The sequence below is a fragment of the Pseudophryne corroboree genome, unplaced genomic scaffold (genome assembly GCF_028390025.1).
Source record: "Pseudophryne corroboree isolate aPseCor3 unplaced genomic scaffold, aPseCor3.hap2 scaffold_1996, whole genome shotgun sequence".
Classification (NCBI taxonomy): Eukaryota; Metazoa; Chordata; class Amphibia; order Anura; family Myobatrachidae; genus Pseudophryne; species Pseudophryne corroboree.
The window spans coordinates 27001-50419 of NW_026968637.1; the positions used below are offsets into that span (position 1 = coordinate 27001).

The 23419-nt window shown below is 47.8% G+C and overlaps 33 non-coding genes and 2 pseudogenes across 33 annotated transcripts; 20 read left to right on the plus strand and 15 right to left on the minus strand.

Annotated features, from left to right (window-relative positions):
• Positions 1-195: 195 nt before the first annotated feature.
• On the minus strand, positions 196-311 carry LOC135005264 (U5 spliceosomal RNA). Its single transcript, XR_010205891.1, has one exon. It is a non-coding gene; the product is annotated as a U5 spliceosomal RNA (small nuclear RNA).
• A 286-nt stretch (positions 312-597) lies between these two features.
• On the minus strand, positions 598-713 carry LOC135005259 (U5 spliceosomal RNA). The gene has a single exon (XR_010205886.1). It is a non-coding gene; the product is annotated as a U5 spliceosomal RNA (small nuclear RNA).
• A 270-nt stretch (positions 714-983) lies between these two features.
• On the minus strand, positions 984-1099 carry LOC135005257 (U5 spliceosomal RNA). Its single transcript, XR_010205884.1, has one exon. It is a non-coding gene; the product is annotated as a U5 spliceosomal RNA (small nuclear RNA).
• Positions 1100-1243: 144 nt separating this feature from the next.
• Positions 1244-1400, plus strand: LOC135005254 (U1 spliceosomal RNA). Its single transcript, XR_010205881.1, has one exon. It is a non-coding gene; the product is annotated as a U1 spliceosomal RNA (small nuclear RNA).
• A 671-nt stretch (positions 1401-2071) lies between these two features.
• Positions 2072-2235, plus strand: LOC135005229 (U1 spliceosomal RNA). Its single transcript, XR_010205861.1, has one exon. It is a non-coding gene; the product is annotated as a U1 spliceosomal RNA (small nuclear RNA).
• Positions 2236-2387: 152 nt separating this feature from the next.
• On the plus strand, positions 2388-2550 carry LOC135005246 (U1 spliceosomal RNA). The gene has a single exon (XR_010205878.1). It is a non-coding gene; the product is annotated as a U1 spliceosomal RNA (small nuclear RNA).
• Positions 2551-3221: 671 nt separating this feature from the next.
• LOC135005227 (U1 spliceosomal RNA) lies at positions 3222-3385 on the plus strand. Its single transcript, XR_010205859.1, has one exon. It is a non-coding gene; the product is annotated as a U1 spliceosomal RNA (small nuclear RNA).
• Positions 3386-3537: 152 nt separating this feature from the next.
• LOC135005235 (U1 spliceosomal RNA) lies at positions 3538-3700 on the plus strand. The gene has a single exon (XR_010205867.1). It is a non-coding gene; the product is annotated as a U1 spliceosomal RNA (small nuclear RNA).
• A 674-nt stretch (positions 3701-4374) lies between these two features.
• LOC135005228 (U1 spliceosomal RNA) lies at positions 4375-4538 on the plus strand. The gene has a single exon (XR_010205860.1). It is a non-coding gene; the product is annotated as a U1 spliceosomal RNA (small nuclear RNA).
• A 152-nt stretch (positions 4539-4690) lies between these two features.
• Positions 4691-4853, plus strand: LOC135005241 (U1 spliceosomal RNA). The gene has a single exon (XR_010205873.1). It is a non-coding gene; the product is annotated as a U1 spliceosomal RNA (small nuclear RNA).
• Positions 4854-5527: 674 nt separating this feature from the next.
• Positions 5528-5691, plus strand: LOC135005238 (U1 spliceosomal RNA). Its single transcript, XR_010205870.1, has one exon. It is a non-coding gene; the product is annotated as a U1 spliceosomal RNA (small nuclear RNA).
• Positions 5692-5843: 152 nt separating this feature from the next.
• On the plus strand, positions 5844-6006 carry LOC135005236 (U1 spliceosomal RNA). Its single transcript, XR_010205868.1, has one exon. It is a non-coding gene; the product is annotated as a U1 spliceosomal RNA (small nuclear RNA).
• A 674-nt stretch (positions 6007-6680) lies between these two features.
• On the plus strand, positions 6681-6844 carry LOC135005233 (U1 spliceosomal RNA). Its single transcript, XR_010205865.1, has one exon. It is a non-coding gene; the product is annotated as a U1 spliceosomal RNA (small nuclear RNA).
• A 152-nt stretch (positions 6845-6996) lies between these two features.
• Positions 6997-7148, plus strand: LOC135005251 (U1 spliceosomal RNA; annotated as a pseudogene).
• A 685-nt stretch (positions 7149-7833) lies between these two features.
• On the plus strand, positions 7834-7997 carry LOC135005267 (U1 spliceosomal RNA). Its single transcript, XR_010205894.1, has one exon. It is a non-coding gene; the product is annotated as a U1 spliceosomal RNA (small nuclear RNA).
• A 152-nt stretch (positions 7998-8149) lies between these two features.
• Positions 8150-8312, plus strand: LOC135005239 (U1 spliceosomal RNA). The gene has a single exon (XR_010205871.1). It is a non-coding gene; the product is annotated as a U1 spliceosomal RNA (small nuclear RNA).
• Positions 8313-8986: 674 nt separating this feature from the next.
• LOC135005231 (U1 spliceosomal RNA) lies at positions 8987-9150 on the plus strand. The gene has a single exon (XR_010205863.1). It is a non-coding gene; the product is annotated as a U1 spliceosomal RNA (small nuclear RNA).
• Positions 9151-9302: 152 nt separating this feature from the next.
• Positions 9303-9465, plus strand: LOC135005237 (U1 spliceosomal RNA). The gene has a single exon (XR_010205869.1). It is a non-coding gene; the product is annotated as a U1 spliceosomal RNA (small nuclear RNA).
• Positions 9466-10293: 828 nt separating this feature from the next.
• LOC135005243 (U1 spliceosomal RNA) lies at positions 10294-10456 on the minus strand. The gene has a single exon (XR_010205875.1). It is a non-coding gene; the product is annotated as a U1 spliceosomal RNA (small nuclear RNA).
• A 152-nt stretch (positions 10457-10608) lies between these two features.
• On the minus strand, positions 10609-10772 carry LOC135005230 (U1 spliceosomal RNA). The gene has a single exon (XR_010205862.1). It is a non-coding gene; the product is annotated as a U1 spliceosomal RNA (small nuclear RNA).
• A 674-nt stretch (positions 10773-11446) lies between these two features.
• On the minus strand, positions 11447-11609 carry LOC135005242 (U1 spliceosomal RNA). The gene has a single exon (XR_010205874.1). It is a non-coding gene; the product is annotated as a U1 spliceosomal RNA (small nuclear RNA).
• A 152-nt stretch (positions 11610-11761) lies between these two features.
• Positions 11762-11925, minus strand: LOC135005232 (U1 spliceosomal RNA). Its single transcript, XR_010205864.1, has one exon. It is a non-coding gene; the product is annotated as a U1 spliceosomal RNA (small nuclear RNA).
• A 264-nt stretch (positions 11926-12189) lies between these two features.
• LOC135005255 (U1 spliceosomal RNA) lies at positions 12190-12353 on the minus strand. The gene has a single exon (XR_010205882.1). It is a non-coding gene; the product is annotated as a U1 spliceosomal RNA (small nuclear RNA).
• Positions 12354-13051: 698 nt separating this feature from the next.
• Positions 13052-13187, minus strand: LOC135005247 (U1 spliceosomal RNA; annotated as a pseudogene).
• A 152-nt stretch (positions 13188-13339) lies between these two features.
• Positions 13340-13503, minus strand: LOC135005249 (U1 spliceosomal RNA). Its single transcript, XR_010205880.1, has one exon. It is a non-coding gene; the product is annotated as a U1 spliceosomal RNA (small nuclear RNA).
• Positions 13504-14118: 615 nt separating this feature from the next.
• Positions 14119-14281, minus strand: LOC135005245 (U1 spliceosomal RNA). The gene has a single exon (XR_010205877.1). It is a non-coding gene; the product is annotated as a U1 spliceosomal RNA (small nuclear RNA).
• A 152-nt stretch (positions 14282-14433) lies between these two features.
• On the minus strand, positions 14434-14597 carry LOC135005234 (U1 spliceosomal RNA). The gene has a single exon (XR_010205866.1). It is a non-coding gene; the product is annotated as a U1 spliceosomal RNA (small nuclear RNA).
• A 671-nt stretch (positions 14598-15268) lies between these two features.
• LOC135005244 (U1 spliceosomal RNA) lies at positions 15269-15431 on the minus strand. Its single transcript, XR_010205876.1, has one exon. It is a non-coding gene; the product is annotated as a U1 spliceosomal RNA (small nuclear RNA).
• Positions 15432-15583: 152 nt separating this feature from the next.
• LOC135005261 (U1 spliceosomal RNA) lies at positions 15584-15747 on the minus strand. The gene has a single exon (XR_010205888.1). It is a non-coding gene; the product is annotated as a U1 spliceosomal RNA (small nuclear RNA).
• Positions 15748-16418: 671 nt separating this feature from the next.
• Positions 16419-16581, minus strand: LOC135005248 (U1 spliceosomal RNA). The gene has a single exon (XR_010205879.1). It is a non-coding gene; the product is annotated as a U1 spliceosomal RNA (small nuclear RNA).
• Positions 16582-16725: 144 nt separating this feature from the next.
• Positions 16726-16841, plus strand: LOC135005260 (U5 spliceosomal RNA). The gene has a single exon (XR_010205887.1). It is a non-coding gene; the product is annotated as a U5 spliceosomal RNA (small nuclear RNA).
• A 270-nt stretch (positions 16842-17111) lies between these two features.
• LOC135005262 (U5 spliceosomal RNA) lies at positions 17112-17227 on the plus strand. Its single transcript, XR_010205889.1, has one exon. It is a non-coding gene; the product is annotated as a U5 spliceosomal RNA (small nuclear RNA).
• Positions 17228-17513: 286 nt separating this feature from the next.
• LOC135005258 (U5 spliceosomal RNA) lies at positions 17514-17629 on the plus strand. Its single transcript, XR_010205885.1, has one exon. It is a non-coding gene; the product is annotated as a U5 spliceosomal RNA (small nuclear RNA).
• A 274-nt stretch (positions 17630-17903) lies between these two features.
• LOC135005263 (U5 spliceosomal RNA) lies at positions 17904-18019 on the plus strand. The gene has a single exon (XR_010205890.1). It is a non-coding gene; the product is annotated as a U5 spliceosomal RNA (small nuclear RNA).
• Positions 18020-18280: 261 nt separating this feature from the next.
• On the plus strand, positions 18281-18396 carry LOC135005266 (U5 spliceosomal RNA). Its single transcript, XR_010205893.1, has one exon. It is a non-coding gene; the product is annotated as a U5 spliceosomal RNA (small nuclear RNA).
• Positions 18397-23419: the final 5023 nt, after the last annotated feature.

Below are 23419 nucleotides of genomic sequence, written 5' to 3' on the forward strand. Positions count from 1 at the left end.
AGAAAGCAGATTTCTCACCAGGCTTCCCCTTGCTATAAACATGGTTTGTACTCTTTTCCATGTGCTCCCAGATCTTTCAAGCAATTAGTATAGTCAAGAAAGTTCTGTTTGAAAAGAAACAAACATTTACTGTCATTTCTATGCAAATGAGCTTACATTAAAGCACACTCGTTCTATCTTTAAACTGATAAAAGAAACCCCAATAAGACGGGGCATGCAAAAATTGAGATAAAACTCAGTTTTGCTCCTCTCCACGGAAATCTTTAATAAAAGGCGAAAGATTTGTTCGTTCTGAAGAGAAACCAGAGCATGACTAAGATTCCACCTGTCGCCTGAGTGCCATGCCAGCAGTCCTCATTCAGCTCAAAATGAGCACCCAATTTGAAAGAAAGAAAGCAGATTTCTCACCAGACTTCCCCTTGCTATAAGCATGGTTTGTACTCTTTTCCATGTGCTCCCAGATCTTTCAAGCAATTAGTATGGTCAAGAAAGTTCTGCTTGAAAAGAAACAGACATTTATTGTCATTGTTATGCAAATAAACTTACATTAAAGCTAACAAGAAAGCACACTCGTTCTGTCTTTAATCTGATAAAAGAAACCCCAATAATATGGGGCATGCAAAAATTGAGATAAAGCTCAGTTTTGCTCCTCTCCACAGAAATCTTTAGTAAAAGGCGAAAGATTTGTTCGTTCTGAAGAGAAACCAGAGCATGACCAAGATTCCACCTGTCGCCTGAGTGCCGTGCCAGCAGTCCTCATTCAGATCAAAGTGAGCGCCCAATTTGAAAGAAAGCAGATTTCTCACCTGTCTTCTCCTTGCTATAAGCATGGTTTGTACTGTATTCCATGTGCTCCCAGATCTTTCAATCAAGTAGCATGGTCAAGAAAGTTCTGTTTGAAAAGAAACAAACATTTACTGTCATTTCTATGCAAATGAGCTTACATTAAAGCACACTCATTCTATCTTTAAACCGATAAAAGAAACCCCAAAAAGATGGGGCATGCAAAAATTGAGATAAAACTCGGTTTTGCTCCTCTCCACGGAAATCTTTAGTAAAAGGCGAAAGATTTGTTCGTTCTGAAGAGAAACCAGAGCATGACCAAGATTTTTATCTGAAAATATGTGTTCTCCCTGCAGTTGTTGTCCCCAGATGAGAGTTCCTTTGTGCTGACTCAGTTGAATCTCCTTTACTTGACAGGGGGATGCTCGAGCAGCGACCCTCCCCAGCTCTAGCCCAACTCCTACTTACCTGCCAGGTGAGATACTATGATCATGAAGGTGCTTCTCCCAAGGCAACCCATTGCACTCTGGGTGTGCTGCTTCTGCGATTTCCCCAAATGTGGGAAACTTGACTGCATAATTTGTGTTTCCCCTGGTCGGCTCTCGTATAATTCAGATCTCTTTGTCTCAGGTCTCTCTCCAGCCTAGTTTGCTGTCTGTTTCCACTTCTCTTTTCTTGAGCCGCTCCCTTCTATGCCCTTGCGCACTATCCTGACTTCTCCCGTCTGCTTACTTCGTGCCTTCCAACGCACAATGCAAACTACAGGTAGTGCTGCAGGGCCCACACCCTTTTACTTGCCTTACAGAGCGTCTCTGGAGCAGTTACAGTGCCCAGCTGCTGCAAGAAATCAGCTTGAATGCTTCAGGGGCTGGGGCATAGCCAACATGAGCCCCACACCGAAGGAGGGTGGAGGTGTGTAATGCGAACTAGGGGTCATCCAAGCGCCGCAAAAGGCCGCCATGCCCTGCACGCCCCTTGTCTCTTTTCATATGCAGACGAGGGTTGAAGCCAACTTTGACCCACTGTTTGGATGACATCACCATATGCAAATCCATCTGCTGCAGGCCTTCCCCCAGGAATGCTTGCACTAGTTGTTGCATTTGGTTTGTTGTTTGGGGGTGCTTCAGTATTAGGCAGCCTTCTGCCCTCCCATGTTCATCTGAAAATATGTGTTCTCCCTGCAGTTGTTGTCCCCAGATGAGAGTTCCCTTGTGCTGCCTCAGTTGAATCTCCTTTACTTGACAGAGATGTGCCTGAGCAGCGGCCCTCCCCAGCCCTATCCCAAATCATACTTATTTTGCATAGGCGATACCATGGTCATGAAGATTGTTCTCCCAGTGTGAGGTTCATTCATTGCATTCTGGGTATGCTGACCCCTGTGATTTCCCCAAATGTGGGAAACTCGACTGCATTATTTGTGGTAGTGGGGGACTGTGTTTGTGCTTTCCTCTGGTCAGCTCTGGTAAAAATCAGATTTCTTTATCTCAGATCTTCCTCTAGCCTTGTTCTTCTTTCGAGAGTTCCCTTGTGCTGCCTCAGTTGGATCTCTTTCACTTGACAGGGGGGTACCCGAGCAGCGACCCTCCCCAGCTCTATCCCAACTCCTACTTACCTGCCAGGTGAGATACTATGATCATGAAGGTGCTTCTCCCAGGGCAAGGCTCACCCATTGCACTCTGGTTGTGCTGCCCCTGCGATTTCCCCAAATGTGGGAAACTTGACTGCATAATTTGTGTTTCCCTTGGTCGGCTCTCGTATAATTCAGATCTCTTTGTCTCAGGTCTCTCTCCAGCCTAGTTTGCTGTCTGTTTCCACTTCTCTTTTCTTGAGCCGCTCCCTTCTATGCCCTTGCGCACTATCCTGACTTCTCCCGTCTGCTTAATTTGTGCCTTCCAACGCACAATGCGAACAACAGGTGGTGCTGCAGGGCCCACACTCTTTTACTTGCCTTACAGAACAGCTCTGGAGCTGTTACAGTGCCCAGCTGCTGCAAGAAATCAGCTTGAATGCTTCAGGGGATGGGGCATGGCCAACATGAGCCCCACACCGAAGGAGGGTGGAGGTGTGTAATGCGAACTAGGGGTCAGCCAAGCGCCGCAAAAGGCCGCCATGCCCTGCATGCCCCTTTTCTCTTTTCATATGCAGATGAGGGTTGAAGCCAACTTTGACCCACTGCTTGGATGGCATCACCATATGCAAATCCGTCTGCTGCAGACCTTCCCCCAAGAGTGCTTGTACTAGTTGTTGCATATGGTTTGATATTTGATGGTGCTTCAGTATTAGGCAGCCTTCCGCCCTCCCATGTTCATCTGAAAAGATGTGGTCTCCCTGCAGTTGTTGTCCCCAGATGAGAGTTCCCTTGTGCTGCCTCAGTTGAATCTCCTTTACTTGACAGAGATGTGCCTGAGCAGTGGCCCTCACCAGCCCTATCCCAAATCATACTTATTTTGCATAGGAGATACCATGGTCATGAAGATTGTTCTCCCAGGGTGAGGTTCATTCATTGCATTCTGGGTATGCTGACCCCTGTGATTTTCCCAAATGTGGGAAACTCGACTGCATTATTTGTGGTAGTGGGGGACTGTGTTTGTGCTTTCCTCTGGTCAGCTCTGGTAAAAGTCAGATTTCTTTGTCTCAGATCTTCCTCTAGCCTTGTTCTTCTTTCGAGAGTTCCCTGGTGCTGCCTCAGTTGGATCTCCTTCACTTCACAGGGGGGAACCCGAGCAGCGACCCTCCCCAGCTCTAGCCCAACTCCTACTTACCTGCCAGGTGAGATACTATGATCATGAAGGTGTTTCTCCCAGGGCAAGGCTCACCCATTGCACTCTGGGTGTGCTGCCCCTGCGATTTCCCCAAAAGTGGGAAACTTGACTGCATAATTTGTGTTTCCCCTGGTCGGCTCTCGTATAATTCAGATCTCTTTGTCTCAGGTCTATCTCCAGCCTAGTTTGCTGTCTGTTTCCACTTCTCTTTTCTTCAGCCGCTCCCTTCTATACCCTTGTGCACTATCCTGACTTCTCCTCCAGTCTGCTTACTTTGTGCCTTCCAATGCACAATGCAAACTACAGGAAGTGATGCAGGGCCCACACCCTTTTACTTGCCTTACAGAGCAGCTCTGGAGCTGTTACAGTGCCCAGCTACTGCAAGAAATCAGCTTGAATGCTTCAGGGGCTGGGGCATAGCCAACATGAGCCCCACACCGAAGGAGAATGGAGGTGTTTAATGCGAACTAGGGGTCATCCAAGCGCCGCAAAAGGCCGCCATGCCCTGCACGCCCCTTTTCTCTTTTCATATGCAGACGAGGGTTGAAGCCAACTTTGACCCACTGCTTGGATGACATCACCATATGCAAATCCATCTGCTGCAGGCCTTCCCCCAGGAATGCTTGCACTAGTTGTTGCATTTGGTTTGTTGTTTGGGGGTGCTTCAGTATTAGGCAGCCTTCTGCCCTCCCATGTTCATCTGAAAATATGTGTTCTCCCTGCAGTTGTTGTCCCCAGATGAGAGTTCCCTTGTGCTGCCTCAGTTGAATCTCCTTTACTTGACAGAGATGTGCATGAGCAGCGGCCCTCCCCAGCCCTATTCCAAATCATACTTATTTTGCATAGGAGATACCATGGTCATGAAGATTGTTCTCCCAGGGTGAGGTTCATTCATTGCATTTTGGGTATGCTGACCCCTGTGATTTCCCCAAATGTGGGAAACTCGACAGCATTATTTGTGGTAGTGGGGGACTGTGTTTGTGTTTTCCTCTGGTCAGCTCTGGTAAAAGTCAGATTTCTTTGTCTCAGATTTTCCTCTAGCCTTGTTCTTCTTTCGAGAGTTCCCTTGTGCTGCCTCAGTTGGATCTCCTTCACTTTACAGGGGGGTACCCGAGCAGCGACCCTCCCCAGCTCTAGCCCAACTCCTACTTACCTGCCAGGTGAGATACTATGATCATGAAGGTGCTTCTCCCAGGGAAAGGCTCACCCATTGCACTCTGGGTGTGCTGCCCCTGCGATTTCCCCAAATGTGGGAAACTTGACTGCATAATTTGTGTTTCCCTTGGTCGGCTCTCGTATAATTCAGATCTCTTTGTCTCAGGTCTCTCTCCAGCCTAGTTTGCTGTCTGTTTCCACTTCTCTTTTCTTCAGCCGCTCCCTTCTATACCCTTGTGCACTATCCTGACTTCTCCTCCCGTCTGCTTACTTTGTGCCTTCCAATGCACAATGCAAACTACAGGTAGTGCTTCAGGGCCCACACCCTTTTACTTGCCTTACAGAGCAGCTCTGGAGCTGTTACAGTGCCCAGCTGCTGCAAGAAATCAGCTTGAATGCTTCAGGGGATGGGGCATGGCCAACATGAGCCCCACACCAAAGGAGGGTGGGGGTGTTTAATGCGAACTAGGGGTCATCCAAGCACTGCAAAAGGCCGCCATGCCCTGCATGCTCCTTTTCTCTTTTCATATGCAGATGAGGGTTCCAGTCAACTTTGGCCCACTGCTTGGATAACATCACCATATGCAAATCCGTCTGCTGCAGACCTTCCCCCAGGAGTGCTTGTACTAGTTGTTGCATATGGTTTGATATTTGATGGTGCTTCAGTATTAGGCAGCCTTCCGCCCTCCCATGTTCATCTGAAAAGATGTGGTCTCCCTGCAGTTGTTGTCCCCAGATGAGAGTTCCCTTGTGCTGCCTCAGTTGAATCTCCTTTGCTTGACAGAGATGTGCCTGAGCAGCGGCCCTCACCAGCCCTATCCCAAATCATACTTATTTTGCATAGGAGATACCATGGTCATGAAGATTGTTCTCCCAGGGTGAGGTTCATTCATTGCATTCTGGGTATGCTGACCCCTGTGATTTTCCCAAATGTGGGAAACTCGACTGCATTATTTGTGGTAGTGGGGGACTGTGTTTGTGCTTTCCTCTGGTCAGCTCTGGTAAAAGTCAGATTTCTTTGTCTCAGATCTTCCTCTAGCCTTGTTCTTCTTTCGAGAGTTCCCTGGTGCTGCCTCAGTTGGATCTCCTTCACTTCACAGGGGGGAACCCGAGCAGCGACCCTCCCCAGCTCTAGCCCAACTCCTACTTACCTGCCAGGTGAGATACTATGATCATGAAGGTGCTTCTCCCAGGGCAAGGCTCACCCATTGCACTCTGGGTGTGCTGCCCCTGCGATTTCCCCAAATGTGGGAAACTTGACTGCATAATTTGTGTTTCCCCTGGTCGGCTCTCGTATAATTCAGATCTCTTTGTCTCAGGTCTCTCTCCAGCCTAGTTTGCTGTCTGTTTCCACTTCTCTTTTCTTCAGCCGCTCCCTTCTATACCCTTGTGCACTATCCTGACTTCTCCTCCCGTCTGCTTACTTTGTGCCTTCCAATGCACAATGCGAACTACAGGTAGTGCTGCAGGGCCCACACCCTTTTACTTGCCTTACAGAGCAGCTCTGGAGCTGTTACAGTGCCCAGCTGCTGCAAGAAATCAGCTTGAATGCTTCAGGGGCTGGGGCATAGCCAACATGAGCCCCACACCAAAGGAGGGTGGAGGTGTTTAATGCAAACTAGGGGTCAGCCAAGCGCCGCAAAAGGCCACCATGCCCTGCACGCCCCTTTTCTCTTTTCATATGCAGACGAGGGTTGAAGCCAACTTTGACCCACTGCTTGGATGACATCACCATATGCAAATCCATCTGCGGCAGGCCTTCCCCCAGGAATGCTTGCACTAGTTGTTGCATTTGGTTTGTTGTTTGGGGGTGCTTCAGTATTAGGCAGCCTTCTGCCCTCCCATGTTCATCTGAAAATATATGTTCTCCCTGCAGTTGTTGTCCCAAGATGAGAGTTCCCTTGTGCTGCCTCAGTTGAATCTCCTTTACTTGACAGAGATGTGCATGAGCAGCGGCCCTCCCCAGCCCTATTCCAAATCATACTTATTTTGCATAGGAGATACCATGGTCATGAAGATTTTTCTCCCAGGGTGAGGTTCATTCATTGCATTTTGGGTATGCTGACCCCTGTGATTTCCCCAAATGTCGGAAACTTGACTGCATTATTTGTGGTAGTGGGAGACTGTGTTTGTGCTTTCCTCTGGTCAGCTCTGGTAAAAGTCAGATTTCTTTGTCTCAGATTTTCCTTTAGCCTTGTTCTTCTTTCGAGAGTTCCCTTGTGCTGCCTCAGTTGGATCTCCTTCACTTTACAGGGGGGTACCCGAGCAGCGACCCTCCCCAGCTCTAGCCCAACTCCTACTTACCTGCCAGGTGAGATACTATGATCATGAAGGTGCTTCTCCCAGGGCAAGGCTCACCCATTGTACTCTGGGTGTGATGCTCCTGCGATTTCCCCAAATGTGGGAATCTTGACTGCATAATTTGTGTTTCCCCTGGTCGGCTCACGTATAATTCAGATCTCTTTGTCTCAGGTCTCTCTCCAGCCTAGTTTTCTGTCTGTTTCCACTTCTCTTTTCTTCAGCCGCTCCCTTCTATACCCTTGTGCACTATCCTGACTTCTCCTCCCATCTGCTTACTTTGTGCCTTCCAATGCACAATGCAAACTACAGGTAGTGCTTCAGGGCCCACACCCTTTTACTTGCCTTACAGAGCAGCTCTGGAGCTGTTACAGTGCCCAGCTGCTGCAAGAAATCAGCTTGAATGCTTCAGGGGATGGGGCATGGCCAACATGAGCCCCACACCAAAGGAGGGTGGGGGTGTTTAATGCGAACTAGGGGTCATCCAAGCACCGCAAAAGGCCGCCATGCCCTGCACGCCCCTTTTCTCTTTTCATATGCAGATGAGGGTTGAAGCCAACTTTGACCCACTGCTTGGATGACATCACCGTATGCAAATCCATCTTCTGCAGAACTTCCCCCAGGAATGCTTGCACTAGTTGTTGCATTTGGTTTGTTGTTTGGGGGTGCTTCAGTATTAGGCAGCCTTCTGCCCTCCCATGTTCATCTGAAAATATGTGTTCTCCCTGCAGTTGTTGTCCCCAGATGAGAGTTCCCTTGTGCTGCCTCAGTTGAATCTCCTTTACTTGACAGAGATGTGCATGAGCAGCGGCCCTTCCCAGCCCTATTCCAAATCATACTTATTTTGCATAGGAGATACCATGGTCATGAAGATTGTTCTCCCAGGGTGAGGTTCATTCATTGCATTTTGGGTATGCTGACCTCTGTGATTTCCCCAAATGTGGGAAACTTGACTGCATTATTTGTGGTAGTGGGGGACTGTGTTTGTGCTTTCCTCTGGTCAGCTCTGGTAAAAGTCAGATTTCTTTGTCTCAGATTTTCCTCTAGCCTTGTTCTTCTTTCGAGAGTTCCCTTGTGCTGCCTCAGTTGGATCTCCTTCACTTTACAGGGGGGTACCCGAGCAGCGACCCTCCCCAGCTCTAGCCCAACTCCTACTTACCTGCCAGGTGAGATACTATGATCATGAAGGTGCTTCTCCCAGGGCAAGGCTCACCCATTGCACTCTGGGTGTGCTGCTCCTGCGATTTCCCCAAATGTGGGAAACTTGACTGCATAATTTGTGTTTCCCCTGGTCGGCTCTCGTATAATTCAGATCTCTTTGTCTCAGGTCTCTCTCCAGCCTAGTTTGCTGTCTGTTTCCACTTCTCTTTTCTTGAGCCGCTCCCTTCTATGCCCTTGCGCACTATCCTGACTTCTCCTCCTGTCTGCTTACTTTGTGCCTTCCAACGCACAATGCGAACTACAGGTAGTGCTGCAGGGCCCACACCCTTTTACTTGCCTTACAGAGCAGCTCTGGAGCTGTTACAGTGCCCAGCTGCTGCAAGAATTCAGCTTGAATGCTTCAGGGGCTGGGGCATAGCCAACATGAGCCCCACACCAAAGGAGGGTGGAGGTGTTTAATGCAAACTAGGGGTCAGCCAAGCGCCGCAAAAGGCCACCATGCCCTGCACGCCCCTTTTCTCTTTTCATATGCAGACGAGGGTTGAAGCCAACTTTGACCAACTGCTTGGATGACATCACCATATGCAAATCCATCTGCGGCAGGCCTTCCCCCAGGAATGCTTGCACTAGTTGTTGCATTTGGTTTGTTGTTTGGGGGTGCTTCAGTATTAGGCAGCCTTCTGCCCTCCCATGTTCATCTGAAAATATATGTTCTCCCTGCAGTTGTTGTCCCAAGATGAGAGTTCCCTTGTGCTGCCTCAGTTGAATCTCCTTTACTTGACAGAGATGTGCATGAGCAGCGGCCCTCCCCAGCCCTCTTCCAAATCATACTTATTTTGCATAGGAGATACCATGGTCATGAAGATTTTTCTCCCAGGGTGAGGTTCATTCATTGCATTTTGGGTATGCTGACCCCTGTGATTTCCCCAAATGTGGGAAACTCGACTGCATTATTTGTGGTAGTGGGAGGCTGTGTTTGTGATTTCTTCTGGTCAGCTCTGGTAAAAGTCAGATTTCTTTGTTTCAGATTTTCCTTTAGCCTTGTTCTTCTTTCGAGAGTTCCCTTGTGCTGCCTCAGTTGGATCTCCTTCACTTAACAGGGGGGTGCCCGAGCAGCGACCCTCCCTAGCTCTAGCCCAACTCCTACTTACCTGCCAGGTGAGATACTATGATCATGAAGGTGCTTCTCCCAGGGCAAGGCTCACCCATTGCACTCTGGGTGTGCTGCCCCTGCGATTTCCCCAAATGTGGGAAACTTGACTGCATAATTTGTGTTTCCCCTGGTCGGCTCTCGTATAATTCAGATCTCTTTGTCTCAGATCTCTCTCCAGCCTAGTTTGCTGTCTGTTTCCACTTCTCTTTTCTTCAGCCGCTCCCTTCTATACCCTTGTGCACTATCCTGACTTCTCCTCCCGTCTGCTTACTTTGTGCCTTCCAATGCACAATGCAAACTACAGGTAGTGCTGCAGGGCCCACACCCTTTTACTTGCCTTACAGAGCGTCTCTGGAGCTGTTACAGTGCCCAGCTGCTGCAAGAAATCTGCTTGAATGCTTCAGGGGATGGGACATGGCCAACATGAGCCCCACACCAAAGGAGGGTGGAGCAGAAGGCTGCCTAATACTGAAGCACCCCCAAACAACAAACCAAATGCAACAACTAGTGCAAGCATTCCTGGGGGAAGGCCTGCCGCAGATGGATTTGCATATGGTGATGTCATCCAAGCAGTGGGTCAAAGGTGGCTTCAACCCTCGTCTGCATATAAAAACAGAAAAGGGGCGTGCAGGGCATGGTGGCCTTTTGCGGCGCTTGACTGACCCCTAGTTTGCATTAAACACCTCCACCCTCCTTCGGTGTGGGGCTCATGTTGGCTATGCCCCAGCCCCTGAAGCATTCAAGCTGATTTCTTGCAGCAGCTGGCCACTGTAACAGCTCCAGAGCTGCTCTGTAAGGCAAGTAAAAGGGTGTGGGCCCTGCAGCACTACCTGTAGTTTGCATTGTGCATTGGAAGGCACAAAGTAAGCAGACGGGAGGAGAAGTCAGGATAGTGCACAAGGGTATAGAAGGGAGCGGCTGAAGAAAAGAGAAGTGGAAACAGACAGCAAACTAGGCTGGAGAGAGACCTGAGACAAAGAGATCTGAATTATACGAGAGCCGACCAGGGGAAACACAAATTATGCAGTCAAGTTTCCCACATTTGGGGAAATCGCAGGAGCAGCACACCCAGAGTACAATGGGTGAGCCTTGCCCTGGGAGAAGCACCTTCATGATCATAGTATCTCACCTGGCAGGTAAGTAGGAGTTGGGCTAGAGCTGGGGAGGGTCGCTGCTCGGGTACCCCCCTGTAAAGTGAAGGAGATCCAACTGAGGCAGCACAAGGGAACTCTCGAAAGAAGAACAAGGCTAAAGGAAAATCTGAGACAAAGAAATCTGACTTTTACCAGAGCTGACCAGAAGAAATCACAAACACAGCCTCCCACTACCACAAATAATGCAGTCAAGTTTCCCACATTTGGGGAAATCACAGGGGTCAGTATACCCAAAATGCAATGAATAAACCTCACCCTGGGAGAAAAATCTTCATGACCATGGTATCTCCTATGCAAAATAAGTATGATTTGGAATAGGGCTGGGGAGGGCCGCTGCTCATGCACATCTCTGTCAAGTAAAGGAGATTTAACTGAGGCAACACAAGGGAACTCTCATCTGGGGACAACAACTGCAGGGAGAACATATATTTTCAGATGAACATGGGAGGGCAGAAGGCTGCCTAATACTGAAGCACCCCCAAACAACAAACCAAATGCAACAACTAGTGCAAGCATTCCTGGGGGAAGGCCTGCCGCAGATGGATTTGCATATGGTGATGTCATCCAAGCAGTGGGTCAAAGTTGGCTTCAACCCTCGTCTGCATATGAAAAGAGAAAAGGGGCGTGCAGGGCATGGCGGCCTTTTGCGGTGCTTGGATGACCCCTAGTTCGCATTAAACACCTCCACCCTCTTTTGGTGTGGGGCTCATGTTGGCCATGCCCCATCCCCTGAAGCATTCAAGCAGATTTCTTGCAGCAGCTGGGCACTGTAACAGCTCCAGAGCTGCTCTGTAAGGCAAGTAAAAGGGTGTGGGCCCTGCAGCACTACCTGTAGTTTGCATTGTGCATTGGAAGGCACAAAGTAAGCAGACGGGAGGAGAAGTCAGGATAGTGCACAAGGTTATAGAAGGGAGCGGCTGAAGAAAAGAGAAGTGGAAACAGACAGCAAACTAGGCTGGAGAGAGACCTGAGACAAAGAGATCTGAATTATACGAGAGCCGACCAGGGGAAACACAAATTATGCAGTCAAGTTTCCCACATTTGGGGAAATCGCAGGGGCAGCACACCCAGAGTGCAATGGGTGAGCCTTGCCCTGGGAGAAGCACCATCATGATCATAGTATCTCACCTGGCAGGTAAGTAGGAGTTGGGCTAGAGCTGGGGAGGGTCTCTGCTCGGGCACCCCCCTGTCAAGTGAAGGAGATCCAACTGAGGCAGCACAAGGGAACTCTCAAAAGAAGAACAAGGCTAGAGGAAGATCTGAAACAAAGAAATCTGACTTTTACCAGAGCTGACCAGAGGAAAACACAAACACAGTCCCCCACTACCACAAATAAAGCAGTCGAGTTTCCCACATTTGGGGAAATCACAGGGGTCAGCATACCCAGAATGCAATGAATGAACCTCACCCTGGGAGAATAATCTTCATGACCATGGTATGTCCTATGCAAAATAAGTATGATTTGGGATAGAGCTGGGGTGGGCCGCTGCTCAGGCACATCTCTGTCAAGTTAAGGAGATTCAACTGAGGCAGCACAAGGGAACTCTCATCTGGGGACAACAACTGCAGGGAGAACACATATTTTCAGATGAACATGGGAGGGCAGAAGGCTGCCTAATACTGAAGCACCCCCAAACAACAAACCAAATGCAACAACTAGTGCAAGCATTCCTGGGGGAAGTTCTGCAGAAGACGGATTTGCATACGGTGATGTCATCCAAGCAGTGGGTCAAAGTTGGCTTCAACCCTCATGTATCATCGTGCCGTACGTGAGTTTCCCACATTTGGGGAAATCACAGGGGTCAGCATACCCAGAATGCAATGAATGAACCTAACCCTGGGAGAACAATCTTCATGACCATGGTATCTCCTATGCAAAATAAGTATGATTTGGGATAGGGCTGGGGAGGGCCGCTGCTCAGGCACATCTCTGTCAAGTAAAGGAGATTCAACTGAGGCAGCACAAGGGAACTCTCATCTGGGGACAACAACTGCAGGGAGAACACATATTTTCAGATGAACATGGGAGGGCAGAAGGCTGCCTAATACTGAAGCACCCCCAAACAACAAACCAAATGCAACAACTAGTAAAAGCATTCCTGGGAGAAGGTCTGCAGAAGACGGATTTGCATACGGTGATGTCATCCAAGCAGTGGGCCAAAGTTGGCTGGAACCCTCATCTGCATATGAAAAGAGAAAAGGGTTATGCAGGGCATGGCGGCCTTTTGCGGTGCTTGGATGACCCCTAGTTCGCATTAAACACCTCCATTCTCCTTCGGTGTGGGGCTCATGTTGGCTATGCCCCAGCCCCTGAAGTATTCAAGCTGATTTCTTGCAGCAGCTGGGCACTGTAACAGCTCCAGAGCTGCTCTGTAAGGCAAGTAAAAGGGTGTGGGCCCTGCAGCACTACATGTAGTTCGCATTGTGCGTTGGAAGGCACAAAGTAAGCAGACAGGAGAAGTCAGGAGAGTGCACAAGGGCATAGAAGGCAGGGGCTCAAGAAAAGAGAAGTGGAAACAGACAGCAAACTAGGCTGGAGAGAGACCTGAGACAAAGAGTTCTGAATTATACGAGAGATGACCAAGGGAAACACAAATTATGCAGTCAAGTTTCCCACATTTGGGGAAATCGCAGGGGCAGCACAACCAGAGTGCAATGGGTGAGCCTTACCCTGGGAGAAGCACCTTCATGATCATAGTATCTCACCTGGCAGGTAAGTAGGAGTTGGGATAGAGCTGGGGAGGGTCGCTGCTCGGGCACCCCCCTCTCAAGTGAAAGAGATCCAACTGAGGCAGCACAAGGGAACTCTCGAAAGAAGAACAAGGCTAGAGGAAGATCTGATATAAAGAAATCTGATTTTTACCAGAGCTGACCAGAGGAAAGCACAAACACAGTCCCCCACTACCACAAATAATGCAGTCGAGTTTCCCACATTTGGGGAAATCACAGGGGTCAGCATACCCAAAATGCAATGAATGAACCTCACCCTCGGAGAACAATCTTCATGACCATGGTATCTCCTATGCAAAATAAGTATGATTTGGGATAGGGCTGGGGAGGGCCGCTGCTCAGGCACATCTCTGTCAAGTAAAGGAGATTCAACTGAGGCAGCACAAGGGAACTCCCATCTGGGGACAACAACTGCAGGGAGAACACATATTTTCAGATGAACATGGGAGGGCAGAAGGCTGCCTAATACTGAAGCACCCCCAAACAACAAACCAAATGCAACAACTAGTACAAGCATTCCTGGGGGAAGTTCTGCAGAAGACGGATTTGCATACGGTGATGTCATCCAAGCAGTGGGCCAAAGTTGGCTGGAACCCTCATCTGCATATGAAAAGAGAAAAGGGGTATGCAGGGCATGGCGGCCTTTTGCGGCGCTTGGATGACCCTTAGTTCGCATTAAACATCCCCACCCTCCTTCGGTGTGGGGCTCATGTTTGCTATGCCCCAGCCCCTGAAGCATTCAAGCTGATTTCTTGCAGCAGCTGGGCACTGTAACAGCTCCAGAGCTGCTCTGTACGGCAAGTAAAAGGGTGTGGGCCCTGCAGCACTACCTGTAGTTTGCATTGTGCGTTGGAAGGCACTTAAGAAAAGAGAAGTGGAAACAGACAGCAAACTAGGCTGGAGAGAGACCTGAGACAAAGAGATCTGAATTATACGAGAGCCGACCAGGGGAAACACAAATTATGCAGTCAAGTTTCCCACATTTGGGGAAATCGCAGGAGCAGCACACCCAGAGTGCAATGGGTGAGCCTTGCCCTGGGAGAAGCACCTACGTGATCATAGTATCTCACCTGGCAGGTAAGTAGGAGTTGGGCTAGAGCTGGGGAGGGTCGCTGCTCGGGTACCCCCCTGTCAAGTGAAGGAGATCCAACTGAGGCAGCACAAGGGAATTCTCGAAAGAAGAACAAGGCTAGAGGAAGATCTGAAACAAAGAAATCTGACTTTTACCAGAGCTGACCAGAGGAAAACACAAACACAGTCCCCCACTACCACAAATAATGCTGTCGAGTTTCCCACATTTGGGGAAATCACAGGGGTCAGCATACCCAGAATGCAATAAATGAACCTCACACTGGGAGAATAATCTTCATGACCATGGTCTCTCCTATGCAAAATAAGTATGATTTGGGATAGGGCTGGGGAGGGCCGCTGCTCAGGCACATCTCTTTCAAGTAAAGGAGATTCAACTGAGGCAGCACAAGGGAACTCTCATCTGGGGACAACAACTGCAGGGAGAACACATATTTTCAGATGAACATGGGAGGGCAGAAGGCTGCCTAATACTGAAGCACCCCCAAACAACAAACCAAATGCAACAACTAGTGCAAGCATTCCTGGGGGAAGGCCTGCAGCAGATGGATTTGCATATGGTGATGCCATCCAAGCAGTGGGTCAAAGTTGGCTTCAACCCTCGTCTGCATATGAAAAGAGAAAAGGGGCGTGCAGGGCATGGCGGCCTTTTGCGGCGCTTGGATGACCCCTAGTTCGCATTACACACCTCCACCCTCCTTCGGTGTGGGGCTCATGTTGGCTATGCCCCAGCCCCTGAAGCATTCAAGCTGATTTCTTGCAGCAGCTGGGCACTGTAACTGCTCCAGAGCTGCTCTGTAAGGCAAGTAAAAGGGTGTGGGCCCTGCAGCACTACCTGTAGTTTGCATTGTGCGTTGGAAGGCACGAAGTAAGCAGACGGGAGAAGTCAGGATAGTGCGCAAGGGCATAGAAGGGAGCGGCTCAAGAAAAGAGAAGTGGAAACAGACAGCAAACTAGGCTGGAGAGAGACCTGAGACAAAGAGATCTGAATTATACGAGAGATGACCAAGGGAAACACAAATTATGCAGTCAAGTTTCCCACATTTGGGGAAATCGCAGGGACAGCACAACCAGAGTGCAATGGGTGAGCCTTGCCCTGGGAGAAGCACCTTCATGATCATAGTATCTCACCTGGCAGGTAAGTAGGAGTTGGGCTAGAGCTGGGGAGGGTCGCTGCTCGGGCACCCCCCTCTCAAGTGAAAGAGATCCAACTGAGGCAGCACAAGGGAACTCTCGAAAGAAGAACAAGGCTAGAGGAAGATCTGATATAAAGAAATCTGATTTTTACCAGAGCTGACCAGAGGAAAGCACAAACACAGTCCCCCACTACCACAAATAATGCAGTCGAGTTTCCCACATTTGGGGAAATCACAGGGGTCAGCATACCCAGAATGCAATGAATGAACCTCACCCTGGGAGAACAATCTTCATGACCATGGTATCGCCTATGCAAAATAAGTATGATTTGGGATAGGGCTGGGGAGGGCCGCTGCTCAGGCACATCTCTGTCAAGTAAAGGAGATTCAACTGAGGCAGCACAAGGGAACTCTCATCTGGGGACAACAACTGCAGGGAGAACACATATTTTCAGATGAACATGGGAGGGCAGAAGGCTGCCTAATACTGAAGCACCCCCAAACAACAAACCAAATGCAACAACTAGTGCAAGCATTCCTGGGGGAAGGCCTGCAGTAGATGGATTTGCATATGGTGATGTCATCCAAACAGTGGGTCAAAGTTGGCTTCAACCCTCGTCTGCATATGAAAAGAGACAAGGGGCGTGCAGGGCATGGCGGCCTTTTGCGGCGCTTGGATGACCCCTAGTTCGCATTACACACCTCCACCCTCCTTCGGTGTGGGGCTCATGTTGGCTATGCCCCAGCCCCTGAAGCATTCAAGCTGATTTCTTGCAGCAGCTGGGCACTGTAACTGCTCCAGAGACGCTCTGTAAGGCAAGTAAAAGGGTGTGGGCCCTGCAGCACTACCTGTAGTTTGCATTGTGCGTTGGAAGGCACGAAGTAAGCAGACGGGAGAAGTCAGGATAGTGCGCAAGGGCATAGAAGGGAGCGGCTCAAGAAAAGAGAAGTGGAAACAGACAGCAAACTAGGCTGGAGAGAGACCTGAGACAAAGAGATCTGAATTATACGAGAGCCGACCAGGGGAAACACAAATTATGCAGTCAAGTTTCCCACATTTGGGGAAAACGCAGAAGCAGCACACCCAGAGTGCAATGGGTGAGCCTTGCCCTGGGAGAAGCACCTTCATGATCATAGTATCTCACCTGGCAGGTAAGTAGGAGTTGGGCTAGAGCTGGGGAGGGTCGCTGCTCGAGCATCCCCCTGTCAAGTAAAGGAGATTCAACTGAGGCAGCACAAGGGAACTCTCATCTGGGGACAACAACTGCAGGGAGAACACATATTTTCAGATAAAAATCTTGGTCATGCTCTGGTTTCTCTTCAGAACGAACAAATCTTTCGCCTTTTACTAAAGATTTCCGTGGAGAGGAGCAAAACCGAGTTTTATCTCAATTTTTGCATGCCTCATCTTTTTGGGGTTTCTTTTATCGGTTTAAAGATAGAATGAGTGTGCTTTAATGTAAGCTCATTTGCATAGAAATGACAGTAAATGTTTGTTTCTTTTCAAACAGAACTTTCTTGACCATGCTACTTGCTTGAAAGATCTGGGAGCACATGGAATACAGTACAAACCATGCTTATAGCAAGGAGAAGACAGGTGAGAAATCTGCTTTCTTTCAAATTGGGCGCTCACTTTGATCTGAATGAGGACTGCTGGCACGGCACTCAGGCGACAGGTGGAATCTTGGTCATGCTCTGGTTTCTCTGCAGAACGAACAAATCTTTCGCCTTTTACTAAAGATTTCCGTGGAGAGGAGCAAAACTGAGTTTTATCTCAATTTTTGCATGCCCCATATTATTGGGGTTTCTTTTATCGGATTAAAGACAGAACGAGTGTGCTTTCTTGTTAGCTTTAATGTAAGTTTATTTGCATAACAATGACAATAAATGTTTGTTTCTTTTCAAGCAGAACTTTCTTGACCATACTAATTGCTTGAAAGATCTGGGAGCACATGGAAAAGAGTACAAACCATGCTTATAGCAAGGGGAAGCCTGGAGAGAAATCTGCTTTCTTTCTTTCAAATTGGGTGCTCACTTTGAGCTGAATGAGGACTGCTGGCATGGCACTCAGGCAACAGGTGGAATCTTGGTCATGCTCTGGTTTCTCTTCAGAACGAACAAATCTTTCGCCTTTTACTAAAGATTTCCGTGGAGAGGAGCAAAACTGAGTTTTATCTCAATTTTTGCATGCCCCGTCTTATTGGGGTTTCTTTTATCAGTTTAAAGATAGAACGAGTGTGCTTTAATGTAAGCTCATTTGCATAGAAATGACAGTAAATGTTTGTTTCTTTTCAAACAGAACTTTCTTGACTATACTAATTGCTTGAAAGATCTGGGAGCACATGGAAAAGAGTACAAACCATGTTTATAGCAAGGGGAAGCCTGGTGAGAAATCTGCTTTCTTTCTTTCAAATTGGGTGCTCACTTTGAGCTGAATGAGGACTGCTGGCATGGCACTCAGGCGACAGGTAGAATCTTGGTCATGCTGTGGTTTCTCTTCAGAACGAACAAATCTTTCGCCTTTTACTAAAGATTTCCGTGGAGAGGAGCAAAACTGAGTTTTATCTCAATTTTTGCATGCCCCATCTTATTGGGGTTTTATTTTATCGGTTTAAAGATAGAACGAGTGTTCTTTAATGTAAGCTCATTTGCATAGAAATGACAGTAAATGTTTGTTTCTTTTCAAACAGAACTAATTGTTTGAAAGATCTGGGAGCACATGGAAAAGAGTACAAACCATGTTTATAGCAAGGGGAAGCCTGGTGAGAAATCTGCTTTCTTTCATTCAAATTGGGTGCTCACTTTGAGCTGAATGAGAACTGCTGGCATGGCACTCAGGCGACAGGTGGAATCTTGGTCATGCTCTGGTTTCTCTTCAGAACTAACAAATATTTCGCCTTTTATTAAAGATTTCCGTGGAGAGGAGCAAAACTGAGTTTTATCTCAATTTTTGCATGCCCCATATTATTGGGGTTTCTTTTATCAGTTTAAAGACAGAACGAGTGGGCTTTCTTGTTAGCTTTAATGTAAGTTTATTTGCATAACAATGACAGTAAATGTTTGTTTCTTTTCAAACAGAACTTTCTTGACCATGCTACTTGCTTGAAAGATCTGGGAGCACATGGAAAACAGTACAAACCATGCAGTATCACAAGAGCCTTTATTTGATCTTTCATGAAGATAGAGCAGAATTGAGGACACGTCAACAATTTCTGCCAAAGGTGGTTCATCTTTCCACATGGTGCCTTTGGCCACTGACACCTTCGTTGAGTCAAAGTCTCTGGCTGTGGTCAGAACTTTAAAAATTTATGTCACCAGAACGGTTCAGATTAGGAAAACAGAGGCTCTGTTTGTCTTGTATGCTCCCAACAGGATTGGGTGTCCTGCTTCCATGCAGACCATTATGCGCTGAATCTGTGGTAAGATTCAGCATGCTCATTCCACGGCAGGATTGCCGTTACTGAATTAGGTGAAGACCCATTCTACTAGAAAGGTGGGTTCATCCTGGGCAGCTGGTCGGGGAGTCTCAGCATTGCAACTTTGCCGAGCAGCTATTTAGTAAACACTTTTGCTAAGTTTTACAAGTTTGATACCTTGGCTGATGATAACCTCAAGTTGGGTCATTCGGTGCTGCAGAGTCGTACGCACTCTCCCACCCGTTCAAGAGCTTTGGTATAACCCCATGGTTCTTAATGTGACCCCAGCATCCTCTAGGTCGTATGAGAAAATAGGATTTTAATACCTACCGGTAAATCCTTTTCTCTTAGTACGTAGAGGATGCTGGGCACCCGTCCCAGTCCATACTGTGTCTGCAGTTATTACTTGTGGTTATACACATGTTGTGTTACGGTTCTGGTCAGCTTTTTGCTGCAATTGTTCATGCCGTTGGCTTGTGTTCTGTTGAATGCCACGTTCTGTGGCATGCTTAAGGTGTGAGCTGGTAAGATGCTCACCTTAGTTTAACAATAAATCCTTTCCTCGAAATGTCCGTCTCCCTGGGCACAGTTCCTATAACTGGAGTCTGGAGGAGGGGCATAGAGGGAGGAGCCAGTTCACACCCTTTGAAAGTCTTAAAGTGCCCATGTCTCTTGCGGATCCCGTCTATACCCCATGGTTCTTAATGTGACCCCAGCATCCTTTACGGACTAAGAGAAAAGGATGCCCTTGTGTACTATCCTGACTTCTCCTCCCGTCTGCTTACTTTGTGCCTTCCAACGCACAATGCGAACTACAGGTGGTGCTGCAGGGCCCACACCCTTTTACTTGCCTTACAGAGCAGCTCTGGAGCTGTTACAGTGCCCAGCTGCTGCAAGAAATCAGCATGAATGCTTCAGGGGATGGGGCATGGCCAACATGAGCCCCACACCAAAGGAGGGTGGGGGTGTTTAATGCGAACTAGGGGTCATCCAAGCACTGCAAAAGGCCGCCATGCCCTGCATGCCCCTTTTCTCTTTTTATATGCAGATGAGGGTTCCAGCCAACTTTGGCCCACTGCTTGGATGACATCACCGTATGCAAATCCGTCTGCTGCAGACCTTCCCCCAGGAATGCTTGTACTAGTTGTTGGATATGGTTTGATATTTGATGGTGCTTCAGTATTAGGCAGCCTTCCGCCCTCCCATGTTCATCTGAAAAGATGTGGTCTCCCTGCAGTTGTTGTCCCCAGACGAGAGTTCCCTTGTGCTTCCTCAGTTGAATCTCCTTAACTTGACGGGGGAGGTGCTGCCCGAGCAGCCCTCCCCAGCCCTATCCCAACTCATACTTATTTTACATATTAGATCTCTTGATCATGAAGATTGTTCTCACAGGGTGAGGTTCATCCATTATATTTTAAAATAGGAAGGTACAAATTACATATTTGAATTGCATCTATTTGCTGGATTCAAATGCCCCCCCCCCCCTTCCTTTCTCAATTGTGCCCGTCAGCAGCTATTCTAAGGTTGCTGCCAATGGGTGTGACACATTAATTTCTTCTGTGGGGTACACTGGACTCCACAAGGATTCACATTGGGGTGTAGAGTAGGATCTTGATCTGAGGCACCAACCGGCTCAAAGCTTTTGACTGTTCCCAAGATGCTCAGCGCATCCTCCTCTATAACCCCGCTTCCATGAACAGGGAGCTCAGTTTGTAGTTGGTGCCTTCAGTAGCAGGCCACTTAACAGGGGCCTGCCTCAGGCAGCCTATTCTTAGCTATTAATTTTGACAAGAAAAGAAGAACTTGTTTTATGAGAATCTACAAGGGCTGCAGCAGGCTAGGTCTAATAGACATCTTTACTGCAGCTTCATCACTCCCAGCGGCGCTGTATACTCCCGTGCCCTGGTTGCTGGGTCACTGCAGCGGAGGCTCCGGTTTCTTCCTAAGGTCAGTCACACACACACCGCCCTTCCGGATCACGAGGCCGCTGATTAAGGGGAGCGTGGCCGTAGGGGGTGGGCCGTGTGCGCACTGGGGTGGACACTGATTACTGGGCAGCCGCTCCACTAGCCACCAGGTACAGTTAAGGAGCACAGGTCTGGGGGTTTTTCTCCTATATTAACCCAATTTTGTACTGCCCGCAGCGCATTGTGATAGGTAATAGGGCCTGATTCAGGTTGGATTGCAATCACAATAAGCGATCCAACTGCAAAAATTGCTAAGAGCATACGCATGTGCCTGCATGCGATCGCCTCTGCCTGTCAATCGGGGCAGGGGGGGAGAGTGGGGTCAGCAACACTCCATTTCCAAGTCAGGGATGGAGCAGTGCGGGGGCAAGGCTTCAAAATGGGGTCTGCAATGGAGGAGACACAGGGGGCGTGGTCACAGCGGCTGTATGACATCACATTCAGCCGCTGTGATCACAAAAATGGTGGCGGCTTCCTGCGCGCACATACAGTCTGCACCAGCAGGAGGCTACACCATTGTTTATGATCACGCTGAACTGCAGTGCGACTGCAATTACAGCATGGTAAAAAAGGGAGGTGTCATACTGGGTGGCCATGCCCTGTCACTGTGCAGGAGCCAGCACCGCTTACACACTAGTCCCCGGGTGCAGCCCCCAACCCCCGGGACACCCGGAGCAACAAAATGTAGATTCAGGCCACCAGGCCACGCCCCTACCTATGAAATCATGCCTCCTTTTTACCATTGCGCTGCTTATTTGCACGCACTGCATTACAATCTCCCTCGCCACCTCTCTGGGTGTCACCAGTGATAGTGACACCTCTGCCATGCTTGTAGCAGCTGGTCCAAAGATCTATGCCTCAAGCCCTGAGTGTTTGCCCTTGTGACTTGTTGATCATCATAGCGAAGCAGATGCTTACAGAAAACTGCAGGGGCTTAGATTGAAAATAAAAAAAATTGATGGGTATAAGGTAGAGAGGAGCGGGTTCGGTTCTCCGAGAACCGAATTCCCCACGAACTCCACGTGGTTTACACTGGTCTGAGGCAGGCTCGGTTGTTCCCGCCTGACTCGGAAAACCTGAACAAGGGAAAATGTCATCATCCCGCTGTCGGATTCTCGCGAGATTCGGATATTATATATAGAGCTGCGCGTTGCCGCCATTTTTACTCGTGCATTGAAGAGAGAGCGGAGAGGACGTGGCTATGTTCTCTCAGTGGAAATCTCAATATCAGTGCTCAGTATCAGTGGTTACTTATTGCTGCTCAGTAATACTAGTAGTGTGTCTCTCCTGCTCAGTGTCAGTTCTCAGTAGTATCCTCATCAGTGCTCAGTATCACTGCTCATTGTCTTGTGCTGCATTGTGGTGCTCAGCATACTACAGTACATTACTAATAGTCCAGTGCTGCATCTTGCTGCTCAGTGTCAGTTCTAGTATCCTCATCAGTGCTCACTATCACTGCTCATTGCATTGTGGTGTTCTGTATACTACAGTAATATAGTAACATATAGTAACATAGTTTTTGAGGTTGAATAGAGGCAAATTGCCCATCGTGTTCAACCTGTTTTAAGTTGTGATGATTCTACATACTTGCTGAATAATGTTTTATGACTAGTTAGCTACTATAACTCATGTTACCCCCGGATTAACCATGTTGATATTTTAAGTATTATAACCTTGGATAGCTTTTTCATTCAGAAATGTATCCATTCCTTTTTTAAATCCAATTACAGAGTCCGCCATTACCACCTTCCCTGGCAGGGAATTCCACATCCTGATTGCCCTAACAGTGAAGAACCCTTTCCTCCATTGCATTCTGAACTTTCCTCCAGTCGCAGCGAGTGACCACGTGTTCTTTTAATAAATAATTCCTCTGATAACTCTTTGTTATGTATCTTTACATATTTGAAGATATTAATAATATCTCCTCTTAGGCACCTCTTTTCTAGTGTATACATATTCAGCCTAGTAAGTCTTTCCTTATAGTCCAGTACTTTTAGGCCTTTAATCAATTTAGTCTTCAGGATCTCTCGGACTTCCATGAGCAGCAGAGTAGTGCAATGGAAGGATGCTGGGCCCATAACCCAGAGGTCGATTAATCGAAACTATCCTCTGCTATGTGCATTTTTTTTTTATAATTAAAGTAATCAAATACTGGGATTGATATTTTGGCTCTTTTATTTTTACTTAAAGTACAATAACTTTTATCATTTTAATTTGTTTTAATAGTATATTATCAGCATTGTTTTCTTTAAAAAATCCACTTAATATTCTTTACCCTATTCCTGAAATGGTAATTGACAAAAACAAACTACATTGTCACCAGAAGAGCAATGCAAAATGTACAAGTGATATATTAAAATCATCTTCCATCTTGAATTTCAATGATGCATTGGGACAACAATTTTGTGAGAAACATCTTCACCCATAAAGAAAGATTTTCTTAATTCCTTATCTGTGTGCTGATTAGATATTACCTTGTTTTCACATTAAACAGACTTCCACATGAGAAAGCAGCAAGGATGCAGTAACGTTTATGTTTCCTGGTGTCAACCTGTATTATTTCAGTAGACATTGAAATGAGGATGCATCTTGCTGCCTTTCCAATGTAGCAAGTT